The following is a 25,548-nucleotide window of genomic DNA, read 5'->3' as shown; positions in this document are numbered from 1 at the left end:
CGGGTTTCGAGGAGGGGGGATTGGCTGCTGCCAAAAATGGAAGGGTGGCTTACTTTTATAGGAAAAGGAGGCTAGGGTTGGGGTTTTTTAGGGGGGTTTAGGAGCCCTCCGATCTCGATCGGGCGGTTCCGGATGCGAGGGGGGGGGTTAGGCAGGCCTAGGTGGGCTGTGATGAGAGGCCTCGAGCTGAGAGGAGAGGGGAGAGAAGAGAGGCCCGGCAACAGTTTCCGGAGACCGGAAACGTCCGACGAATATATCGACTATATCGCGGTTACATATTTAACGGTTGGGCAGTCAAACGGACTCGGAATGCGACGAAACTTGACAGGCGGCCTTTCTACACTATAATAAGACCGCATGACAAGTTGCAACCCATTCCGAGAACATTTTTATGCCACTTATAAAATAATATTTCGGAGGTGCCGCGGGCGCGTGCGAGTGTGGTCGGGGTCAGAACGGACAACGGAGAGAACCGGCGGAACCCGAACAGATGCAAGTTTTGAAAAACATGCGGATGAAATGTAGATGATGACATGAGACGAGATGCACGCCATGAACAAAAAGCAAAAAAAAGACAAAAACCCAACCACGGAAGAAAGAACATATCGCATCTCCGGAAAAAGCAAGAGTCGGAGTTACGAATATGGAAAGTTGTATCCGGGGCGTTACAACACTCCACCACTACGAGAGGATCTCGTCCCGAGATCTAGGATGGCACCGGAGGGAAAAGGAAGAGGAAGATAAGCGGTAAAACTAAGTTGCTTCTTCGACAAACGAGTGAAACCATGAACCTTGAGAGGTTGAGAAAAATGAAGAAAGAAAACAACGAATATGAACAAAGTTGAAAACACTCCGTTAGAAAAGAGGAACAAGGAACATTACGATAACTTGAAGGTTGCAAAGACATGATTAACGAGCACAATGGACAAGAAGGAATTGAAACCACTCTGGTTGAAACGAGATAAGAATGATATAATTTTGACAGCATTCCGACTGTAAATGGAAGAAATTGAACCTGAACTTACAAGATGAGAGGATACTTGATGAGATCAACAACACACTACCTCCGGAACTATTGAAAGAATGGCACAATGGGTAAGAAGGATTTCAGACAGCACTCAGGTTGAAAAGAGAGGCAAAACTTGATACGATGAAAAGAACTTGAAGGGATGACACAACCCTCCGGTTATAAGGATAAGCATGGAAATAACATGATCTTGACAAAACGAGGTGATGGGTGAAGAGAGCAACATCACAATGCCTCCGGGAGAAAGAATAGAAGATAGATCATTGAAATAAAAGAATGGAGAAGAAAATGCCAACTTCTACCACACTGAGCTTGGAAAGCACCCTTCCAAGAAGGTTAGAACAAAGTTGTTGGAAAATCAACAACGAAAAGAATAAGTTTGTAGTGGGATTATGGAAAACATCTCAAGACTATGAGGTGACATTCTGCCACTAACGAAAATAATTTCTTGCTTTGAGATCAACGAAGAGATGAAAACTTCTTCCACCAAGAGGATAAAGAGCAAGCTTGGGTCATGCATAATCACCACAAATAGCAACAACCCTTAAGGAAAGGCTTTAGGTGAAATATAACCCAAGATACTCCAACGAAGAAGTTGATTGGTCGAAAAGATCTCTTGAACGAAGAGAAAATGATGGATTTAAAATACCTCCTTCTTGACAACATATGGATCATGAAACATGAAGGAAATTGTCAAGAGTGACATAACACCACCTCAAGAGATATTGCAGAAGGAATTGCACTTTGGAATGCAAGATGAAGAATGCTTGAACGCCTCAAAACAAAACAAGTGTTGAGCACCATGTTTATTTTGAAGTATGGCTTGACGGATCATAGCTTCGAGAGAAAACTTGAGGAACAATTGAAGAATGAAAGAATCCTTGACGAACAACCAAGTAGAGCCTCCATGAAGAACTCCGGTAATAAAAGGATGATAGAAAGAAAGAGAAGATGAAACACAAGGTGAAGCCTTGCAATGATTTAGATGGAGCTTCGCGATGAGATAATTGAGAGAGGTTGGAACTCCGAAAAGAAAGATGAAGCTTCTCGAACCGAGAATGTGATATGATGACCAACTCCAGAAAGAAAGATGAATCACTTGGAACAATAATAAGAATTACGTTATGCGTATCCTTCACCAATTTAAATTGATGACAAGCAACAGATTTGACATACTATTTATTCTCGTAAAAAGGATCAAGATAGATATGACGCAAACTTGAGAAGGTATAGATGGAACCACCGGTGGGATTGGAAAAACCGAATGAATTGATATGATAACAAGAGAAAAGGAATCTTGAGCGAACCACCGTACGAATTGAACACGAACGAAGTAAAGGGGTGAATCACCGGTAAGATCTGGAGAACAAGAGTTGAAGGTTGAGAATGAGTAATATTCAGAAATGATGGCATTCAGATTATCAAGAAAGGAAGCAACTCCTGAAATGCATTAGATGGTTGAAAAGAATTCTCACAATCGAAAACAATTATGAGAGCATGACATAAGCTAGAACTATGAATCTTCAAGAGAACGGACCAAGATTTAGAGGAAACACTTCTTTGGTCTTCAAATGTTGAGAAAGATGATGAGAACAACAATGAATTGTTGAGATACTCCGAAATGAAGAATAGAAAGGTTGAATCAACGATGAAAAGAATTTGACAGCGATCTTGGAAAGGCATCTGACTGATGGGATCCATTCTTACGTCACCCTTTGAAATGAATTGAGAATAACTCCGGGGGAATTAGAAGAGTCAGGTAAGATCCTGGGAAAAGACCTGTGGGTTAGGGCCCACTCAAAAGGAACACCGTTGAAATAATTTTAAAGAGAGGTTGCACCGGTTGAATTAACTGGCTTGAATGAGATAACAACCTCGAAATATCTTGAACGGATTGAGAATGGAAACACAAGTCTTCTGAGATATCTTGAGCACTCCGGATACGAATAGAGAGAGATGAACAATTAAGAGGTGCACCGACGTGGAAAAACATTTGAAACGAGGAAAGGGATAAGATCAACACCGAAAGCTTGAATTAACACCACCGGAGAAGAAAATAACAAAGAATGACGAACTTGAAACTCCTGGCCAACTTCATGATAATCACCGGGTAAGAACATTGGTTGAAAAGAGTGAAGAGAGTTCACATGAATAAAGGATACATGATTAAGAAATCTGAGTCCTTGAAGAAAAAGGGTGGGAGGGCAGGAAAACAAAGGCAACTTGGGGACGGACGAAACAAACACCGTTGAGAAAACTTAGAATTGATCTCGCCAATGTTGAAATGATCGGATCCACTTGAAGAGAAACACACCGGTTGGAAAAGAGTTGACATGATAACCTCAGTGATCAAGAAGGATTAGAATTCACATAGAAATATGAGAACACCATTTAGGAAAGGTATGGATTCAACATTTGACTTCGAAGCAACTCGAATACCACAAATAAAACTAAACAAAGGATTTGGCTTGCAGAATAAGCCGGAGACATACATATGATAGATCCCATATCGTATCATGTGTCTGTTGGAAAGATAAAACTAGAGCTACTTGAATTCCCACCTATCAAACTCCCGAAACTTTCTGGTTATGCAATCTGGTGTTGGGGATACAGGGGAAGCAATATATCTCACCCAAACTAACAATACCTACATCCAAGCTGTATCCATCCGTCAACACATAACCAAGAAACCTTCGGAAATCGTGTACCTCAACCTTCGAAAAGCATCCGTTATACGAGTTATGGCAATACTCTCGAGCTCGCCCCAGTACTGGGTTATCGGGGTTATCTCACCAACAACTGCATAAAAGAGATTTTCGATGTCGGCAAATCTCAGGTATTCCAGAACTGCAACGATAAAATTGTGACGACAACACCACGGAGCTCAACTCCCCGGATCAAAGCCACATAAATAGACAGGAGGCACCAAGAACAATGTTCTCGTCACAAAACCATCGAAACGATTCCAAGATACCCGCGTGATCCTAAATTTTTTTTAGTGAAATTTGAGAAGAGGAAAGTCAAAACATCTACGTCAGGAGTCCTCACCAGAGCAACGAAGGGGGCTGAGGAGTAAAAAGAATCCTACTCTCCGGTATATATAATCCTAAGACTCAAAATAGTTTTTGATCTAGACTCAACAATGGCCAACAATCAAGGGGGCTCCTAGGGTCGGTCGAGGATCTAATACCAACTTGTCACGCCCAATATGCGACCCTATCCAAAAGGAACTCGAAGGTCCCACCAAGGATAGACCCGCATATTGAAACGCTTTTGCAAGGTGGATATCATTACATCAACATTACATCATAGATGGGGATACATACAAAAGGCATACAATGCCACATGAATACAACATCACAATACATCAGAGCATCATCCGACTACGGATGAAACACAAACAGAAACTCAAACGACATCCACCCTGCTAGCCCAGGCTGCCGACCTGGAACCTATCCCCTGATCGAAGAAGAAGCAGAAGAAGAACTCAACGCAAATAAGCATCGCTCTTGCGTCATGATCATCGCATAACCTGTACCTGCAACTATTGTTGTAGTAATCCGTGAGCCACGAGGACTCAGCAATCCCATTACCATGGGTATCAAGACTAGCAAAGCTTAATAGGAAAGGAAGGGGCAAAGTGGTGAGGTTGCAGCAGCGACTAAGCATATATGGCGGCTAACATACGCAAATAAGAGCGAGAAGAGAGCAAGCGGAACGGTCGTGAAGCTAGCAATGATCAAGAAGTGATCCTGAACTCCTACTTACGTCAAACATAACCCAAAAACCGTGTTAACTTTTCGGACTCTGCCGAAAAGAGACCATCACGGCTACACACGCGGTTGATGCGTTTTAATTTGGATCTGGTGTCAAGTTATCTACAACCGGACATTAACAAATTCCCATCTGCCTATAACCGCAGGCACGACTTTCGAAAGATTATACCCTGCAGGGGTGTCCCAACTTAGCCCATGACAAGCTCTCGCGATCAATGAAGGAATAGACCTTCTCCCAGGAAGACCTGATCAGACTCGGAATCCCGGTTTACAAGACATTTCTACAATGGTAAAACAAGACCAGCAAGACCGCTCGCTGTGCCGACAAATCCCGATAGGAGCTGCACATATCTCATTCTCAGGGCACACCGGATGAGCAAGACGACGGGTTGGCATAGACCCTGGTTGCCCAGGGGGCGCCGGACATCGCTCGGTTTGGACCAACACTTAGACAAGCACTGGCCCGGTGGGGGCTAAAATAAAGATGACCCTCGGGCTCCGGAAACCCAAGGGAAAAAGGGCTAGGTGAGGCAAATGGTAAAACCAATGTTGGGCCTTGCTGGAGGAGTTTTATTCAAAGTGAACTGTCAAGGGGGTCCCATTAATCACCCAACCGCGTAAGGAACGCAAAATCCGGGAACATAACACCGGTATGACGGAAACTAGGGCGGCAAGAGTGGAACAAAACACAAGGCATAAGGCTGAGCCTTCCACCCTTTACCAAATATATAGATGCATTAATAATATAAGAGATATTGTGATGTCCCAACCAAAATCCTGTCCACCATGGAGCAATCTTCAACTTCACCTGCAACTAGCAACGCTATAAGAGGGGCTGAGCAAAAGCGGTAACATAGCCAAACAACGGTTTGCGTAGGAAAGGTGTCAAAGGTTAGAGGTTCATGGCAATATGGGAGGCTCGATAAACAGGTAATAGGTAGCGCAGCAAAGCGATAGAACGAAGCAACTAGCATAGCAATGATAGTAGTGAGATCCAGGGTAGCGGTCATCTTGCCTGAAATCCCGCTAGGAAGAAGAACGAGTCCATGAAGTAGACGAACCAACATAGTCGAACGAATCCTCACAATCGCAACATTACCGGAACTAAGAAGCAACACCGGAAAGAAACAAACAACATGGTAAACAACCATCACATAGACATGGCACGATGCACAACCAAGTATGATGCATGTCCGGTTTAATGAGGCATGGCATGGCAAATGCAACCAAACAATACTACAAGTTAAGTGGAGATCAATATGCAACGAGTTGCATATTAACAAAACACCACATCAAATATTTAGTTCTCTCTCGTTTAAGCTACCAAACAATATTAAATGTTATTAAACATGGCAAGGGGTGAAGCACATGAAAAACTACCTATCTAGACAAGTTTAAATGAGGCCGGAATAGCAAACAACAAGTCCGGAAAATCCCCAAATGCATATTTTAGATTCGGTACTGTTCTGCCCTAAACCATATTTTAGAGTTGTTAAACAGTAAAACAAAGTGGACCATGTTAAACTAGGCATTCCCATTTACATATAAAGTTTATTAAATTCGGAGCTACGGTTATTTAGTTATGAAATAAAGCATTTTAACATGGCATTATGCAAAATAAACACAAACAGCATGTTAAACATTTTTAACATAGATGAAAGTGGCATATTATTAATCTACACAATTTTCTGAGCATTTTACATATATAAATTATTTTAATCCGATGCACAGTTTATTAGTTATTAAATGCATGAAGTTAAAGGGGGTTTCTGCAAATCTGTAATCCTCGGATAAATGGAAAAAACGCAGATCTGTAAAAAAAACATATGCGGGCCGCATCTGGAACAGGGACCAAATAGGGCAGGCGCTAGGGGCGGCTCACCATGGCCACTGGGCCGGATCTGGAGAGGAAGCGAGGCAGGCCGGATCTGGCTTGGGCCGGCTGGGCCTTGGCCGGACGGAGGGGAGGCTGCAGGAGAGCGCGCTGGGCCTGGAGGCCGTTGGCAGCCCACGCGGAGGGGAGGCCGGTCTTCGTCGCCTCTCCCAAGCGAGGACGAGGCCAACGACGCTGCTGGGTTGACAGCGACGGTGGCGGGTGCTCCGGTGGCAGGGATGACCGGCGAAGGACGGGGGCGGGCGGATCCGGTCAGAGCGGCACGAATCCGGCCGGAGCGGGATGCAGTAGGGGAGGATGGGGCCGGCGGTTAGCTCCAAAGGCGGCGGTGCGTCCTGCGAGAAGCGAGAGAGGGCCTGAGAGTGAGCCAACCGGGAGGAGAAGGAGAGGAACAGGGTGGCGCAGGCTGGCCTGGACGGAGGTGGTCGGCGGCGGCGTCTCCGGTGAGGCGGCGGGGTCGGGCAGCCGGCTCGGGGATCTCGGGGAGGACGCGAGCACTCGGGCACGGGAGGCGCGCGGGCTGGCGGGGCCCATTCGGCCCGGCGGCGGGCCGCGGATGGGCCTCGCGGTGGCGCGGGGAGAACAGGGGGACGTGGCCAGGCCACATGGCGGGTGCCGAGTGGACCTGGCGGAGGCTGGCGGCTGCGCTGCCCACTGGGGTGGCGCCACATGGCGGCAGCGAGGTGGAGGCGCGGGAGGAGGTTGGCGGCGCGCTGGTTTTGAGGAGGGGGGATTGGATGCTGCCTAAAATGGAAGGGTGGCTTCCTTTTATAGGAAAAGGAGGCTAGGGTTGGGGTTTTTTAGGGGGGTTTAGGAGCCCTCCGATCTCGATCGGGCGGTTCCGGATGCGAGGGGGGGTTAGGCAGGCCTAGGTGGGCTGTGATGAGAGTCCTTGAGCTGAGGGGAGAGGGGAGAGAAGAGAGGCCCGGCAACAGTTTCCGGAGACCGAAAACGTCCCACGAATATACCGACTATATCGCAGTTACATATTTAACGGTTGGGCAGTCAAACGGACTCCGAATGCGACGAAACTTGACAGGCGGCCTGTCTACACTATAATAAGACCGCATGACAAGTTGCAACCCATTCCGAGAACATTTTTATGCCACTTATAAAATAATATTTCGGAGGTGCCGCGGGCGCGTGCGAGTGTGGTCGGGCTCAGAACGGACAACGGAGAGAACCGGCGGAACCCGAACGGATGCAAGTTTTGAAAAACATGCGGATGAAATGCAGATGATGACATGAGACGAGATGCACGCCATGAACAAAAAGCAAAACAAAAGACAAAAAACCAACCACGGAAGAAATAACATATCGCATCTCCGGAAAAAGCAAGAGTCGGAGTTACGAATATGGAAAGTTGTATCCGGGGCGTTACAGTATGGACAAGGGAAGTACAATTCTGGAGCTCAGCAGAAGCCTCGTTTTACCCCGAACTCTGGAGGACCTTTTCAGCATACCCATGGAGGAGGGAGTTAGCACAACCATAATGGCCCCAAGAATGGTAATGGCAATGGAGGAAGCAATGGACAGAATCGTGCCAACCCATCAACACCAGCCAAGAGGGATCTAAGCCACATTACCTGTTACAAATGCCAGAAGACTGGACATTATGCCACTGAATGTCCTGAAGTGAAGAATGGAAATGGCAACGGGAGCTTTGGGAAGAAGCCTAACCCTTTCAACAGGGGACAGGTGAACCACATTAGCGTGGAGGAGGTTGAAACCCAGCCAGATGCAGTAATAGGTAAGTTTTTGGTGAAGTCTTTTACTGCAATCGTTCTTTTTGATACTGGTGCATCGCATTCATACATATCAAGGGGATTTGTGGATAAGTATAAACTGCCAACCCAAGACCTTAGGTCACCCATGTTAGTAACCTTGCCAGAAGCAGAGTATATGGCTAGTCTATGGTGTGATCGGTTACCATTAAGGATTGGTAACTATGTATTTCCCTCAGACCTAATAGTATTGGAGTCGCAAGGACTGGATGTGATATTAGGCATGGATTGGTTATCGAAGTATGGAGGGAACATTGAATGCGTCAGTAAGTCGATTTTTATTACCACACCAGAAGGAAGAAGGATCAAGTATGTATCCCGTCATGTGCCAAAGAGGACTCAAGTAAATTCCTTATCAGGAGTTGTACAGGAGGAAGTACAAGTGGTGAAGGATTTCCTTGACGTATTTCCAGAAGAGTTTCCAGGCATGCTATTGGATAGAGACATTGAGTTTTTGATTGAGCTTTTGCCAGGCACAGGGCCAATATCTAAGAGACAGTACAAGATGCCCACAAAACATTTGGAGGAAATTAAAAAGCAGATTAAGGAGTTACTGGATAAAGGTTATATTCTCCCAAGTTCTTCACCTTGGGGATCGCCAGTGCTTCTAGTGGAGAAGAAGGATGGATCATTAAGGATGGTTGTTGATTATCGAGGATTGAATGAAGTGACAATCAAGAACAAGTACCCATTGCCGATGATCAATCACTTGTTTGACCAATTGCAAGGAGCTAAGGTATTTTCAAAGATCGATCTGTGATCAGGATACCACCAGTTGAAGATTCGAGAGCAGGATATACCTAAGACGGCTTTTACCACCAGGTATGGGCTGTATGAGTATATCGTTATGTCATTTGGTCTGACTAACGCACCTGCCTATTTTATGAACACGATGAACAAGGTGTTTATGGAGTTTCTGGATAAGTTCGTCGTGGTGTTCATTGATGATATTCTGGTCTACTCAAAGAATGAAGAGGAGCATAAGGAGCATTTGCGTTTGGTACTTGGGAAGCTCAGAGAACATCAGTTATATGCCAAGTTCAGCAAGTGTGAGTTTTGGTTGAAGGAAGTCGGATTCCTCGGACATGTTATATCCGGAGAAGGAATAGCAGTAGACCCCACCAAGGTTGTCACTGTGACAAATTGGGAAGCCCCAATGACAGTTGGAGAGATCTAGAGTTTTCTTGGACTCGCCGGATACTACCGGACATTCATTGAGAATTTCTCGAAGATTGCGAAGCCCATGACGGAGTTGTTAAAGAAGGACACCAAGTTCAAATGGACTGAGGAATGTGAGGCCAGTTTTCAGGAGTTGAAGAAACGTTTGGTTACATCACCGGTGTTGATTCTGCCAGATCAGCGCAATGATTATGAGGTATATTGCGACGCTTCACGTCGAGGACTTGGAGCAGTTCTTATGCAGGAGGGAAGAGTTGTTTCGTATGCCTCGCGACAACTTAAGCCCCATGCATTAAATTATGGTACACATGATTTGGATTTAGCAGTCGTAGTGCATGCATTGAAGACATGGAGACATTTTCTCATCGGAAACCATTGTGAGGTGTACACGGATCACAAGAGTTTGAAGTACATTTTCACACAGAAGGAGTTGAATCTCAGGCAAAGGAGATGGTTGGAGCTCATCAAGGATTATGATATGAGATTGCATTATCACCCTAGAAAGGCTAACGTAGTAGCCGATGTGTTGAGCCGCAAGAGCCATGTCAACACACTCTTGACCGGAGAGTTACCGAAGGAGTTAGCCAAGGATCTTCGCGAGCTATGTTTGAGATAGTTCCGAGAGGCTATGTTGCAGCGTTGGAGATTCAATCGACTTTGATGGATAAGATCAGAGAAGCTCAGAAGACTGACAAGGAGATTGCCAACATAAAGGAGAAGCTAAGCAAAGGAAAAGCTAAAGGTTTTCGTGAGGATGAGCACGATACCTTATGGTTTGAGGACCGCGTTTATGTGCCAAATGACCCGGAGATCAGGAAGTTGATTCTGCAAGAGGCCCATGATTTGCCGTATTCGATTCACCCAGGAAATACCAAGATGTATATGGATTTGAAGGACACTTTTCGGTGGACCGAAATGAAGAAGGATATTGCGGAGTATGTAGTAGTATGTGATGTATGCCAGAGAGTGAAGACAGAGCATCAGAAGCCAGCAGGATTGCTACAGCCATTGCCGATACCCGAATGGAAGTGGGATAAGCTAGGCATGGATTTTATCACGGGATTGCCCAGGACTCGTTCAGGCTATGACTCAATATGGGTTGTAGATGATCGCTTGATGAAGGTAGCTCATTTCATCCGAGTGAAGATCACTTACACTAGTGCTAAATTGGCGAAGATATACATGACCTGGATCGTGTGTTTGCATGGAGTTCCGAGGAGCATTGTATCAGATAGAGGAACCCAGTTTACCTCAAAGTTCTGGAATCAGTTGCATGAAACTTTGGGTACCAGGCTAGAGTTCAGTACAGCCTTTCATCCACAGACGGATGGGGAGACCAAGAGAGTCAATCAGATTCTGGAGGACATGCTGAGAGCTTGTGCGCTAGATTATGGATCTAGTTGGGACGAGAATTTGCCATATGCATAGTTATCTTACAACAACAGTTATCAATCCAGTTTGAAGATGGCCCCCTTCGAAGCTTTGTACGGAAGGAGGTGCAGGACACCATTGTTGTGGGATGAAGTTGGAGACCGTCAGTTGTTTGGGCCAGATTTGATTAAAGAGTCTGAATAGAAGGTGAAGTTGATTCGCGACAGGCTCAAGTTAGCCCAGTCCAGGCAGAAGAGCTATGCAGATTCTAAACGCAAGGAGACAGTTTACGAAGTCAGAGACAGAGTTTATGTTCATGTATCACCACTTCGAGGAGTTAAGCATTTTGGAGTTAAGGGAAAGTTAGCACCACATTTTGTAGGACCATACACAGTTTTGGAATGTATGGGAGAAGTTGCTTACAAGTTGGAATTGCCCGAAGGATTGTCAGGATTTGATGATGTGTTCCACGTTTCCCAGTTGAAGAAGTGCCACGCAGAGATGGCTGATATACCGCTGAGAGATACAGTGCCGCTCGAAGCGATTCAGCTGGATAGTGATTTAACCTACGAGGAGAAACCAGTCAAGATTCTCGAGTTTGCCAGCCGAGTCACACGCAGCAAGGTTATCAAGTTTTGCAAAGTTCAGTGGAGCCACCATACAGAAGATGAAGCCACCTGGGAGCGAGAGGAAGATCTACTGAAGGACCACCCTCACCTATTTTCTAGCCAACCCCGAATCTCGGGGGCGAGATTCATCTTAAGGGGGGTAGGTTTGTAACATCCCAAATGTTCAATTTGGAACGTTATACATTAGATCATCATTGCATATCATATTTTATTGCATTTTGGCTTGATCCTAGAAATTCTACGCATCTCAAGGACCCACACAAAGAGTTGGGGATTTTGTTATTTTCATATTTGAGTTTTTTCAAATTTTGAAAATAGGATCATTTGATTTTAATTATTTTATCTCCAAATATTTGTATTATAAAAATAAGAGAGAGGGAATAAAATGACTTTCCCAAAATAAAGAAATATTGAAGATTTAATAAAAAATCAAATAAGTTTTTATTTTGGTGTATCGCTATTTTATTTGAATTTAGGAAAATGCGCGTTTTTCAAAATTGCATTTAGGCCCCAAATAAATGTTCATCTTGTCCAGCTTATTTTTAGAGGACGGAGAAAATTTATATCGGGATTTTTGGAGTCCGTTTAGTATTTCTTTGATTTGTTTTTCTGCGCGTCCGAATTAAAAAAACAGAACCGACCTAACCGGGCCGTGTCCGCCTGGGACACTGACCCGGGCGGGCCTTTAAAGCCTGAGGCACCCAAGCCACCCCAGCCCCGCCAAACCCTAGCACCGCCGCCGCCGTCGATCCGCGCCACTGTCGCCGTCGGTTGCCGTTGCCGCACCCCGCCGCTGCCGCCCCTCGCCGCGCCGCCACCCGACACCGCCGCCCGCCGCCGCCGCCCGTCCTGCCCTGCCGGAGCCGCCGCCCGCCTCGCTGGATCCCACCGAGGTAGCCGTCGGACTTGTCGCTGCCGCCGGCGGTTTTCTCAAGAAAACCGCCCGTTTCTAAAAAAACCATGGTTGTTTTTTTATATAGATCGGTTTAGTTTTTTCTGGTTTATTTACTTAGCGAACGCCCGTTAGTTCGTTTTAACAAACGATTTTGTCTTCTAGCCACAGACAGCGAACTTTCGTTCGTTAGCCTGTTCGTCCATTTTTTCTTTTTCTCAGATTTTCCGCGATTATTTCTGATCGTGATTTCTGATCCGATATTCGTTCTAGTATAACTTTTCGGTCGTTTATCGGAATCAGGCGATTAAAGCGCCTAGAGTTTCATCTCAAAACCCTCTTTCCGTTTAACAAACTCAAACAAGTTTTTGCTACGGTAAAATTTTCCTTAGGTCCAGATTAGTAAACAAAGCTTGTTTCTTTCGCCGTTTGACTTTCGTTGCTTCGTTTGATTTGATTCTTTTTGCAAACCGGAGTTCTTAAGTTGAACTTTCTGATTAGATCTCTTATTTGAGTTTTCTGTGCTTTAGATGAGTGCTTATTGTATGCTTGTTTGTTTGCGATAGAGTACCTGGAGTGCGCCGCTTGCTACTACGAGTCTCTAGGTTTCACGGATCATCAGCAAGGCAAGTAACACTTTGATCATACCTCTTTACTACCTAGTTTTATTGCATTATATCAATCCTCAAACAATTGCATGATTAGGATATGATTAATATGTGGGTTTTGGGAATTGATGAGGTAGTACATATTACCTGTTTTATTATCAAACCTTTGGGAGTTACTTCTACGTTTGCTTATATTGCTATGCTATGCTAGTAGATGTGGATTGGGTGAGTGTATCCATGATAGATGTGAGATTGTTAATTAATGGTTTACTTAAGGTGGCAACTTAAATTCACATCTGGGTGGATTGAGGCACCTGGGGAACCCAGTGTTGCCTGTATTTTTGGAAATCCCGGGTTACCGTGTGATTCTTCTATGGACCGCCACCCAGGCTCAAAGGGATCATGAGATTATTCATGCTAGAAACTTCCATGTGCAGCCACAAGCTACTATGGGCTCTAGCATAGTTGATTAAGTTGCGTGAGCTCTTGAAGAGGTAGACTAGCAGATGTAGTGGGTTGTAGGTGGTACTGTCTACCCGGAGTAGGGAGTTAATGCTTCTAAAAGACTGTGTCTCGGTCATTCGTTTCTCAAACATCATGTACTGCGAGAAATCCAACGGAGGCGATCGAGTCTTGCTGGGAAAAGTGCGCAAACCTCTGCAGAGTGTATAAACTAATCATGGTTAGCCGTGTCCCCGATTATGGACGTTTTGAGTATCTAGCACTTGGATTTTCATGTGAATCTCACCATGTTACTTAATTTAATCTTATTGGGTTAATGATGTTACTTAATTGGGATTGAGTTGGAGGAACCTTCTCAATGTTTCACAACCACCATGATAGTTAAATAAATTTATTCCTTTGTTGTAGGAAAAAATTGGCTTTATGCAAAACTGTAACCATAGAGCTTTCCACCAGCCATATATGCATGTAGTGGTAGCATTATTCTGTTCATTACTCTCTATGTGTTCCATTGCCAGCATATTCCATGTGCTCACCCATTTTCGGGCTGCAACGTTCATGTTGCAGACTTTTCAGACGACGAGTAAGGTGCCTTAGGTCGTGGTCTTATACTTAGTGATGCCGTTGGAGTTGATGGACTCGCTTATCTTCCAAGTCTTCCGCTGTTATCGTTGTTAGATGGCCTTAAGCCATATTTATTGTAATAAGTTCTCTTTTGAGACATTCGATGTAAAAAGTGTGTGATTTATACTCTGTTATAAATCCTTCAAGTACTGTGCAGCATTACCGATCCAGGGATGACACTGATGCACAGAGATCAGACTGTTTGAGGTCTGGTCGCTACAACGATGGTAGGTATTTCCCTCAGTGATGAGACCAAGGTTATCGAACCAGTAGGAGAACCACGCAACACAACATAAACAACTCCTGCACACAAACAAAAATACTCGCAACCCGACGTGTTAAAGGGGTTGTCAATCCCTTTCGGGTAACGACGCCAGAAATTGGCACGGAGACGGGAGAAAGTTGTAATGGATTGGATAAATAGATCGCAAATAGAATAAAGTAGAGCAAAGTATTTTTGTTTTTTGGTTTAATAGATCTGAGAATAAAAGCAAATAAAAATAGACCGTGAAGGCAAATATATTAAAGAAGAGGCGTAGGGTCGTATGTTTCACTAGTGTTGTAACGCCCCAGATCCGATGCGCCAGGTGTCTGCCAGTTATTCGCCGTAGTTGCAATGTCATTTGCTTGTGTGTTGCATTTTATCATGTCATCATGTGCATTTCATTTTACATACGTGTTCGTCTCATGCATCCGAGCCTTTTCCCCGTTGTCCGTTTTGCGATCCGGCATTCCTATGTCCTCTGGCATCCCCCTCTTCTCTCTTTTCGTGAGTGGGTGTTAAACGTTCTCGGAATGGACCGAGTCTTGCCAAGCGGCCTTGGTATAGGACCGGTAGACTGCCTGTCAAGTTTCGTGCCATTTGGAGGTCGTTTGATACTCCAACGGTTAACCGCGTAGCCTGAAAGCCCCCTCTATCTTTGCAGCCTAACACCCCTCCAAAGTAGCCAAAGCCCATCTAACTACCCTCCATGCTCTCGGTCGTTCGATCACGATCGCATGGCCGAAAACCGCTCCTCATTTGGACTCTCCTAGCTCCCTCTAAATATAAATATGTGCTCCCCCGGAATTTTCGCGGATGAATTCGCCCCCGAAACCCTAGCCCCGCTCTCCTCGCGCGCCGGACACGTCCGCCCCTGGCCGGACATGTCCGCTCGCCGCCCCGCGCCCAATTGCCTCCCGCCACGTGGCCCTCCGCCACCGCGCGCCGCCGCGGGCCCGCTAGACCAGGCGGGGCCTGCCCGGCCCGCTCCACAGCCGCCGCCCGTGCCCGAGGTTGCCGCCGCGCCTCCTTCGGCGCCGGCCGGCGCGCCTCCCCGCGCCCCTCGCCGATCTCCTTCGCCCTGGCCTCCCCGGCGTCTCTCTCTTCTTCTTCAGCCTCCGCGCAGCCTGACCCCGGCCATCTTCGTTTTCCGCGCAGTCCCGAAGTTTTTGCATTATCATGCCATGTTCATCATGCCGTATCTCTGCATCTGTAGATCCGTTTCGTGCGTGTAAGATGTCAAATTGTTCGTCTCAACGAGTAAATCATTTCATTCCATTGCATCATATTCATTTGAGCTCATCTTGATGCCTGAAACATCGTTGAAAGAGTGCTTCATAATGTTATCTGCTGTGTGTTATCAGAACGAGCTCATTTGTCATTTTTGCCATGATTGATGTGTGCATCCTATGAGGTTGATGTCTACATGTGTTTTGATCTATGTCATGCCATCTTTAAAGTGGCGTATGCCATGTATTTTTGTGATCAATGTGGTGACTAGCACAAGCATGCAAACTAGGCATCGTGATGTTGCTGATTTTAGTCCATGTTCTGCTGTTATTTTGATGCCATGTAAACTTGATGCTACAGAGAGATCCATGCATATTTTGAGATACTTCAGTAAGGGTGTTTTGAACATATGGTTATTGTCTATCCATCCTGCCCTTGGTTGCAATTATGGAGTAGTCTAGCATGTCATTTTTGTGCTCTACTTTTGCTTCAAAATGTTTCCTGGCAGATTGTTTACTTGTTATTCAAATTTGCCGAGGTTATTGTAGTTGATCCTTGCATGCTATGGACTTGTTCTTGCCTTGGATTGTTTCATAAACATGTCTTCTTGCTGATGCTATGCTTATCTTATCATGCAATGGCTTGTGGTGAGTGAATCGAGCTTGTTAAGTAGTGTACTCGTTGTTGCTGTTTCGCTAGGCTGAATTTGTTATTTCGTGATGCTATGTAAACCTACTCCTACAAATCATTCTATGCATAATCTGGAGATGTTCACTAAACATGTTTTGTTATACATGTCATGCTATATCCATCCATACACCTGGTAGCATTTATAGCTTGATGTAGCTTGTTCATATCTTGCTCCAAAGTTGCTTGATAATGTTGCTATCAGCCTGTTAACACTAAGTTCAGTTGTTGCCATGCTTGTTGGTAGTGATCCATGTACCCTATGAACTTGCTCTTGCCATGCTTAGCTTCACAAACATGCCTTCTTACTGTTGGTTGCCTTGCCATGCCATGTAGTGCTCTGTGGTGAGTGGTTCAAGCTCACAAACATGCCTTCATAATTCTGTTTCTGCCATGTATGAATCTGTATTATAACTTGCTATGTTTACGTGGGTGCCATCATATTTTCTGATCCTTTTTGGCTTATGGTCAGTAAGGGACTTTTGATCTATGCTTTGAGTAGAACCATGCCATGTCTTGTTTTGCTATTATAAGTTCCTGTAACATGTTTTTTGATAGCTCTAAACATTGCAACCTGATGTTATTTTCTGCAAAGTCTGAATTGTTATTACTTGCAATCTTACCATGTGTGTTTGAGCATGTTCTAGTGATTTCTGGAGATAGCTCAGTGTTCATGTTGTGTTATGCTTTACCTGTACATCATGCCCATGCCTTTTGTTTTCTTGTTGAGGTCCTGTAGCATGTTGTTTTGATGCTTGCAAGATGCCTAGTTGCTGTTTTGGACAGATTGTTGCTATAACTTGTATAGTGTGTGTGTTGAACTGTTGCTCCGTTTTGAGTGTGCTCTATATGAAACTTGCTTAGAATTGCATGTAGTTTCATATTATCATGTCGCATCCTTGTTTTGAGGTGTTTGCTTGATGTTTGTATGCATTTTGCATCAATGCCATGTTTGACTTGTGTTGCTCATATCTTCTAGGCCGTAGCTCCGAACTAAATGAACTTTATATGTAACTTGACTAGAATCTCGTGTAGATCTTCTTGGTGCATCTTAACTTGCTATTTAACTACTTGAACATAAGGTTTATTCAGATCTGGACCAATTTCGAAATATGCATATGAGGACTTACCAGAATTGTTATATGTTGTTCCCGGCCTCATTTAAACTTGCCTTAGTGTGTTGCTCTTGTTTGCATCATCTCTTGCCATGAGTAGCTTCATGTAGTCTTGTCTTGCATCATACTTGTTTGTGCATCTTGTCTTGTTCATGTGTGGTGTGTTTACTATGTTGTGTGCTTCTTTTCGATAGTTCCTGTTTCGTTGTGATCGTGAGGATTCGTTCGTCTACGCTTGGTTCGGCTTCATCCGTTTATCTTCTTCATGGAATCGTTCTTCTTCCTTGCGGGATTTCAGGCAAGATGACCGCTACCCTGGATCTCACTACTATCATTGCTATGCCAGTTGCTTCGTTCTATCGCTATGCTGTGCTACCTATCACCTGTTTATCAAGCCTCCCATATTGCCATGAACCTCTAACCTTTGACACCTTTCCTATGCAAACCGTTTTTGGCTATGTTACCGCTTTTGCTCAGCCCCTCTTATAGCGTTGCTAGTTGCAGGTGAAGATGAAGATTGCTCCATGGTGAACAGGATTTTGTTGGGATATCACAATATCTCTTATTTAATTAATGCATCTATATATTTGGTAAAGGGTGGAAGACTCGACCTTTTTCCTGGTGTTTTCTTCCACTCTTGCCGCCCAAGTTTCCGTCATACCGGGGTTATGTTCCCGGATTTTGTGTTCCTTACGCGGTCGGGTGATTTATGGGACCCCCTTGACAGTTCGCTTTGAATAAAACTCCTCCAGCAAGGCCCAACATTGGTTTTACCATTTGCCTCACCACCACCTATACCTTTCCCTTGGGTCGGCCAACCCGAGGGTCATCGTTATTTTAGCCCCCCCCCCCCGGGCCAGTGCTTGTCTAAGTGTTGGTTCGAACCGAGCGATGTCCGGCGCCCCCTGGGCAATCAGGGTCTATGCCAACCCGATGCCTTGCTCATCCAGTGTGCCCTGAGAACGAGATATGTGCAGCTCCTACCGGGATTTGTCGGCACAGCGGGAGGCTTTGCTGGTCTTGTTTTACCACTGTCGAAATGTCTTGTAAACCAGGATTCCGAGTCTGATCGGGTTTTCCTGGGAGAAGGTATATCCTTCGTTGATCGCGAGAGCTTGTCATGGGCTAAGTTGGGACACCCCTACAGGGTATAATATTTCGAAAGCCGTGCCTGCGGTTATAGGCAGATGGGAATTTGTTAATGTCCGATTGTAGATAACTTGACACCAGATCCGAATTAAAACGCATCAACCGTGTGTGTAGCCGTGATGGTCTCTTTTCGGCGGAGTCCGGGAAGTGAACACGGACTTTGGGTTATGTTTGACGTAAGTAGGAGTTCAGGATCACTTCTTAACCATTACTAGTTGACGACCGTTCTGCTTGCTCTCTTCTCGCTCTTATTTGCGTATGTTAGCCACCATACTTGCTTAGTCGCTGCTGCAGCCTCACCACTTTACCCCTTCCTTTCCTTTTAAGCTTTGCTAGTCTTGATACCCATGGTAATGGGATTGCTGAGTCCTCGTGGCTCACAGATTACTACAACAACAGTTGCAGGTACAGGTTGTCTGATGATCATGACGCGAGATCGATGCTTGCTTGCGTTGAGTTCTTCTTCTGCTTCTTCGATCAGGGGATAGGTTCCAGATCGGCAGCCTGGGCTAGCAGGGTGGATGTCGTTTGAGTTTCTGTTTGGGTTTCATCCGTAGTCGGATGATGCTCTTATGTATGGTGATGTTGTATTCGTGTGGCATTCTATGCCTGTTGTATGTATCCCCATCTATTATGTAATGTTGATGTAATGATATCCACCTTGCAAAAGTGTTTCAATATGCGGGTCTATCCTTGGTGGGACCTTTGAGTTCCTTTTGGATAGGGTCGCATATTGGGCGTGACAAGTTGGTACCAGAGCCTCGGCCGACCCTTTGAGCCCCCTTAATTGATCGTGTAGTTTGGCCGTTGTTGAGTCTAGAAGAAAACTGGTTTCGGAGTCTAGTTATATCGGAGAGTACGAATTATTTTTACTCCTCAGCCCCTTCGTCGCTCTGGTCAGGAATCTTGACGTAGGTGTTTTGAATTACTTCTCTTCCCCTTCAGATTTTTCTTTAGGATCACGCAGTTGGTTTTCCGATCGTTGTTCCTCAGCTCTTTTCATCCGGTGCATTTCTCGTCAAGTTGACTCGAGCCTCTTCTTCTTTGCCAAGTTTAATCCTCAGTTTGCTCTCAACGAAGTTATTTCTCTATCCTCAGTTGTTTTCTTTTCCCACCCGCCCACCCTTCTTCTTCTCGGAACCGGAGTCCATAATCGAGTATCCATCCTACTCGTGCAAAGTCTTTGCTTTTCTTTCCTCAATGATCTCAATCGGTGTTCTCTATTCAAGATATTCGTCGGTTTCCCTTCCAAGTTATCTTTGTTTTCCCGCCCTCCCACCCTTTCTCTTCCCGGAGTCTGAGTCTCTCTCGACAATCTATTTCATTCGTGTGGAGCCTCTTCAGTCTTTCATCAATTGTTTCAACCGGTGAATTCTTGTCTCATTCGTCATTCTCCATCTCTTTTTCTTCTCCGGTGGATTCAATTCAAGTTTTTTCGGGTTGATCATATTCTTTTCCTCGAAGTGTTTTCCCTGCTCGTTTGCCTTTCGCCAGTTTATCCTTCCGGAGTCCTCAAGACATCTCAGGAGATTCGTCTGTGTTCCAATTAATTCGAGGTTGTCACCTCATTCAAATATTTCAATTGTTCCGGTGCTTCATCTATCTGTTCGTCATCCCTTTCCAACGGTGTTTTTCTCTTCAGTGGGCCCTAACCCACAGGTCTTTTTCAAGGATCTTACCTGACTCTTCTAATTCCCCCGGAGTTATTCCAAATTCTTTTCAGAGTTTGACGTAAGAATGGATCCCATCAGTCAGATGTCGTCTCCAAGAAATCATTCAAATTCCTTTATTGTTGGCTTAACCCCCTTGCTTTCCATTCTCCCGGAGTATCTCAGTTATTTTGGTGGTGTTTCTCGTCGTCATTTGAAGACCGAAGAAGAGTTCCTCTTAAACCTTGTCCGTTCTCTCGAATATTCGTGGGTGTAGCTTCATGCTATCCTCTCGAATTATTCCATTCGTTAGATATTCTTTTCTTAACCATACGGAGTATGTCAGGAATTGTTTTTCCATTTCTTTTCACCGAAGGCCATCATTCCAGTTATCATTATCTAATTATCCCGGTGCTTCGTTCAAGTGTAATTAATTAGCTCATGATCTCTCCGTTCTTTTGCATCTAAATCCCCTCTAGCATATTGGTTCTTCTAATTCTTCCCGGTGATTCATCCTCTTTAGTCAGTCATTTTCAAATTCTTACGGTGGTTCGCTCAAGATTCTTTTTCCTTGATTATCATATCAATTTCATTCGTTCTTTCCAATCCTACCAGTGGATCATGAAGACTTTCTCGTGTTTTGCTCCATATTCCCCTTAATCTTTTTCAAGAAGAATAAGTAGTATGCAAAAATCCATTGCTTGTCATCAATTTAATCTGATGAAGGATAAGCATACAATAAATCTTATTCTTATTTCATCCAAGTGAGTAATCCCTTCCTTCAGAGTTTGTTCTTGATGAATAAATTCTAGTTCCAAGTGCTTTCATCTTTTCTTTTCAAGAGTTCAATTTTCCTCGGCCATTTCGTCGGAACCTCCATCTAAATTATCGCAATGCTCATCTTATTCTTTCATCCTTCATTTTATCTCGTTATCCTTTTGTTACCGGAGTTCATCATGGTGGTTCTTCATGATTTAATTCATTCTTCAAGAGTTCATCAATATTTTGTTGGTGGCGTTCAAGTAGCTTTTATTCTCGCATCTCGAAGTGCAATTAATTCTCCGTATTCTTTTGAAGTGGAGTTTTGCATTTCTTCGTTCTTCTAAGCTATCCAATCATTTCCGTTTGTGGTCGGTTATCACCTCATAATTTTGACATGTTTTCCATAAGTCCACAACAAGCTTATTCTTTTCGTTGTTGAATTTTCTCAACAACTCCATTCAACCTTTTCTTCTAAGGTTGCTTTCTATTTCATTCGTGGCACAAGTTGTCATTTTCTTCTCCGTTCTTTTCATTCAACTCTTTTAATTCTTTCCAGAGGTTTTGTGTCATGTCTTCATCAAGTATCATTCCATCCTCTCAAGTTCATGTTCTATTCCTTCCATTTTCAACCGGAGTGCTGCCTAAATCTTTTCAATCTTATTTGTTTCTTATCTCATTCCAACCGGAATGGTTTCATAGTCTATCTGAGTCCGTGAGATTTCGATTCTCGTCACTCTCGTCGCTCCTCTCTTCTTCTCGAGTGCTCTCGATTCTTTGCTTCTTCTCTTGAGTTCTTGCTTCACTTCATCCATTTTCCCTTCCGTCTCGGTCCTAAGATCTCGGGACGAGATCTCTTGTTAGTGGAGGAGTGTTGTAACGCCCCGGATCCGATGTGCCAGGTGTCTGCCAGTTATTCGCCGTAGTTGCCATGGCATTTGCTTGCGTGTTGCATTTTATCATGTCATCATGTGCATTTCATTTTGCATCCGTGTTCGTCTCATGCATCTGAGCCTTTTCCCCGTTGTCCGTTTTGCGATCCGGCATTCCTATGTCCTCCGGCGTCCCCGTCTTTTTGTGAGTGGGTGTTAAACGTTCTCGGAATGGACCGAGTCTTGCCAAGCGGCCTTGGTATTGCACCGGTAGACCGCCTGTCAAGTTTCGTGCCATTTGCAGGTCGTTTGATACTCCAACGGTTAACCGCGTAGCCCGAAAGCCCCCTCTCTCTTTGCAGCCCAACACCCCTCCAAAGTGGCCAAAGCCCATCTAACTACCCTCCATGCTCTCGGTCATTCGATCACGATCGCGTGGCCGAAAACCGCTCCTCATTTGGACTCTCCTAGCTCCCTCTAACTATAAATATGTGCTCCCCCGGAATTTTCGCGGATGAATTCGCCCCCGAAACCCTAGCCCCGCTCCCCTCGCGCGCCGCCCAATCGCCTCCCGCCACGTGGCCCTCCGCCACCGTGCACCGCCGCGGGCCCGCGAGCCCAGACAGGGCCCGCCCGGCCCGCTCCGCAGCCGCCACCCGCGCCTCCATCCCCGCCGCCCATGCCCGAGGTCACCGCCGCGCCTTCTCCGGCGCCGGCCGGCGTGCCTCCCCGCGCCCCTCGCCGATCTCCTTTGCCCCGGCCTCCTCGGTGTCTCTCTCTTCTTCTCCGGCCTCCACGCAGCCCGACCCCGTCCATCTTCGTTTTCCGTGCGAGGTTGACTTTTCCCCCTTCCCCGATTCTGCTGAGTCCCGAAGTTTTTGCATTATCATGCCATGTTCATCATGCCATTTCTCTGCATCTGTAACTCCGTTTCGTGTGTGTAATATGTCAAATTGTTCGCCTCAACGAGTACATCATTCCATTCCATTGCATCATATTCATTTGAGCTCATCTTGATGCCTGAATCATCGTTGCAAGAGTGCTTCATAATGTTATCTGCTGTCTGTTATCAGAAGGAGCTCATTTGTCATTTTTTCCATGATTGATGTGTGCATCCTATAAGGTTGATGTCTACATGTGTTTTAATCTATGTCATGCCATCTTTACAGTGGTGTATGCCATGTATTTTTGTTATCAATGTGGTGACTATCACAAGCATGCAAACTAGGCATCATGATGTTGCTGATTTTAGTCCCTGTTCTGCTGTTATTTTGATGCCATGTAAACTTGATGCTACAGAGAGATCCATGCATATTCTGAGATACTTCAGTAAGGGTGTTTTGAACATATGGTTATTGTCTATCCATCCTGCCCTTGGTTGCAATTATGGAGTAGTCTAGCATGTCATTTTCGTGCTCTACTTTTGCTTCAAAATGTTTCCTGGCAGATTGTTTACTTGTTATTCAATTTTGCCGAGGTTGTTGTAGTTGATCCTTGCATGCTATGGACTTGTTCTTGCCGTGGATTGTTTTATAAACATGTCTTCTTGCTGATGCTATGCTTATCTTGTCATGCAATGGCTTGTGGTGAGTGAATCGAGCTTGTTAAGTAGTGTACTCGTTGTTGCTGTTTCGCTAGGCTGAATCTGTTATTTCGTGATGCTATGTAAACCTACTCCTACAAATCATTCTATGCATAATATGGAGATGTTCACTAAACATGTTTTGTTCTACATGTCATGCTATATCCATCCATGCCCCTGGTAGCATTTATAGCTTGTTGTAGCTTGTTCATATCTTGCTCCAAAGTTGCTTGATAATGTTGCTGTCAGCCTGTTAACATTAAGTTCAGTTGTTTCCATGCTTGTTGGTAGTGATCCATGTACCCTATGAACTTGCTCTTGCCATGCTTAGCTTCACAAACATGCCTTCTTACTGTTGGTTGCCTTGCCATGCCATGTATTGCTCTATTGTGAGTGGTTCAAGCTCACAAACATGCCTTCATAATTCTGTTTCTGCCATGTATGAATCTGTATTACAACTTGCTATGTTTACGTGGGTGCCCTCATATTTTCTGATCCTTTTTGGCTTATGGTCAGTAAGGGACTTTTGATCTATGCTTTGAGTAGAACCATGCCATGTCTTGTTTTGCTATTATAAGTTCCTGTAACATGTTGTTTGATAGCTCTAAACATTGCAACCTGATGTTATTTTCTGCAAAGTCAGAATTGTTATTACTTGCAATCTTACCATGTGTGTTTGAGCATGTTCTAGTGATTTCTGGAGATAGCTCAGTGTTCATGTTTTGTTATGCTTTACCTGTACATCATGCCCATGCCTTTTGTTTTCTTGTTGAGGTCCTGTAGCATGTTGTTTTGATGCTTGCAAGATGCCTAGTTGTTGTTTTGGACAGATTGTTGCTATAACTTGTATAGTGTGTGTGTTGAACTGTTGCTCCGTTTTGAGTGTGCTCTATATGAAACTTGCTTAGAATTGCATGTAGTTTCATATTATCATGTCGCATCCTTGTTTTGAGGTGTTTGCTTGATGTTTGTATGCATTTTGCATCAATGCCATGTTTGACTTGTGTTGCTCATATCTTCTAGGCCGTAGCTCCGAACTAAATGAACTTTATATGTAACTTGACTAGAATCTCGTGTAGATCTTCTTGGTGCATCTTAACTTGCTGTAACTACTTGAACATAAGGTTTATTCAGATCTGGACCAATTTCGAAATATGCATGAGGACTTACCAGAATTGTTATATGTTGTTCCCGGCCTCATTTAAACTTGCCTTAGTGTGTTGCTCTTGTTTGCATCATCTCTTGCCATGAGTAGCTTCATGTAGTCTTGTCTTGCATCATACTTGTTTGTGCATCTTGTCTTGTTCATGTGTGGTGTGTTTACTATGTTGTGTGCTTCTTTTTGATAGTTCCTGTTTCGTTGCGATCGTGAGGATTCGTTCGTCTACGCTTGGTTCGGCTTCATCCGTTCATCTTCTTCATGGACTCGTTCTTCTTCCTTGCGGGATTTCAGGCAAGATGACCGCTACCCTAGATCTCACTACTATCATTGCTATGCCAGTTGCTTCGTTCTATCGCTATGCTGCGCTACCTATCACCTGTTTATCAAGCCTCCCATATTGCCATGAACCTCTAACCTTTGACACCTTTCCTATGCAAACCGTTTTTGGCTATGTTACCGCTTTTGCTCAGCCCTCTTATAGCGTTGCTAGTTGCAGGTGAAGATGAAGATTGCTCCATGGCGAACAGGATTTTGTTGGGATATCACAATATCTCTTATTTAATTAATGCATCTATATATTTGGTAAAGGGTGGAAGACTCGGCCTTTTGCCTGGTGTTTTGTTCCACTCTTGCCGCCCTAGTTTCCGTCATACCGGGGTTATGTTCCCGGATTTTGCGTTCCTTACGCGGTCGGGTGATTTATGGGACCCCCTTGATAGTTCGCTTTGAATAAAACTCCTCCAGCAAGGCCCAACATTGCTTTTACCATTTGCCTCACCACCACCTATACCTTTCCCTTGGGTCGGCCAACCCGAGGGTCATCGTTACTTTAGCC

The sequence above is a fragment of the Triticum dicoccoides genome, chromosome 4B (genome assembly GCF_002162155.2).
Source record: "Triticum dicoccoides isolate Atlit2015 ecotype Zavitan chromosome 4B, WEW_v2.0, whole genome shotgun sequence".
In the NCBI taxonomy this organism is placed as follows: domain Eukaryota; kingdom Viridiplantae; phylum Streptophyta; class Magnoliopsida; order Poales; family Poaceae; genus Triticum; species Triticum dicoccoides.
This window is presented reverse-complemented; position numbering follows the sequence as displayed.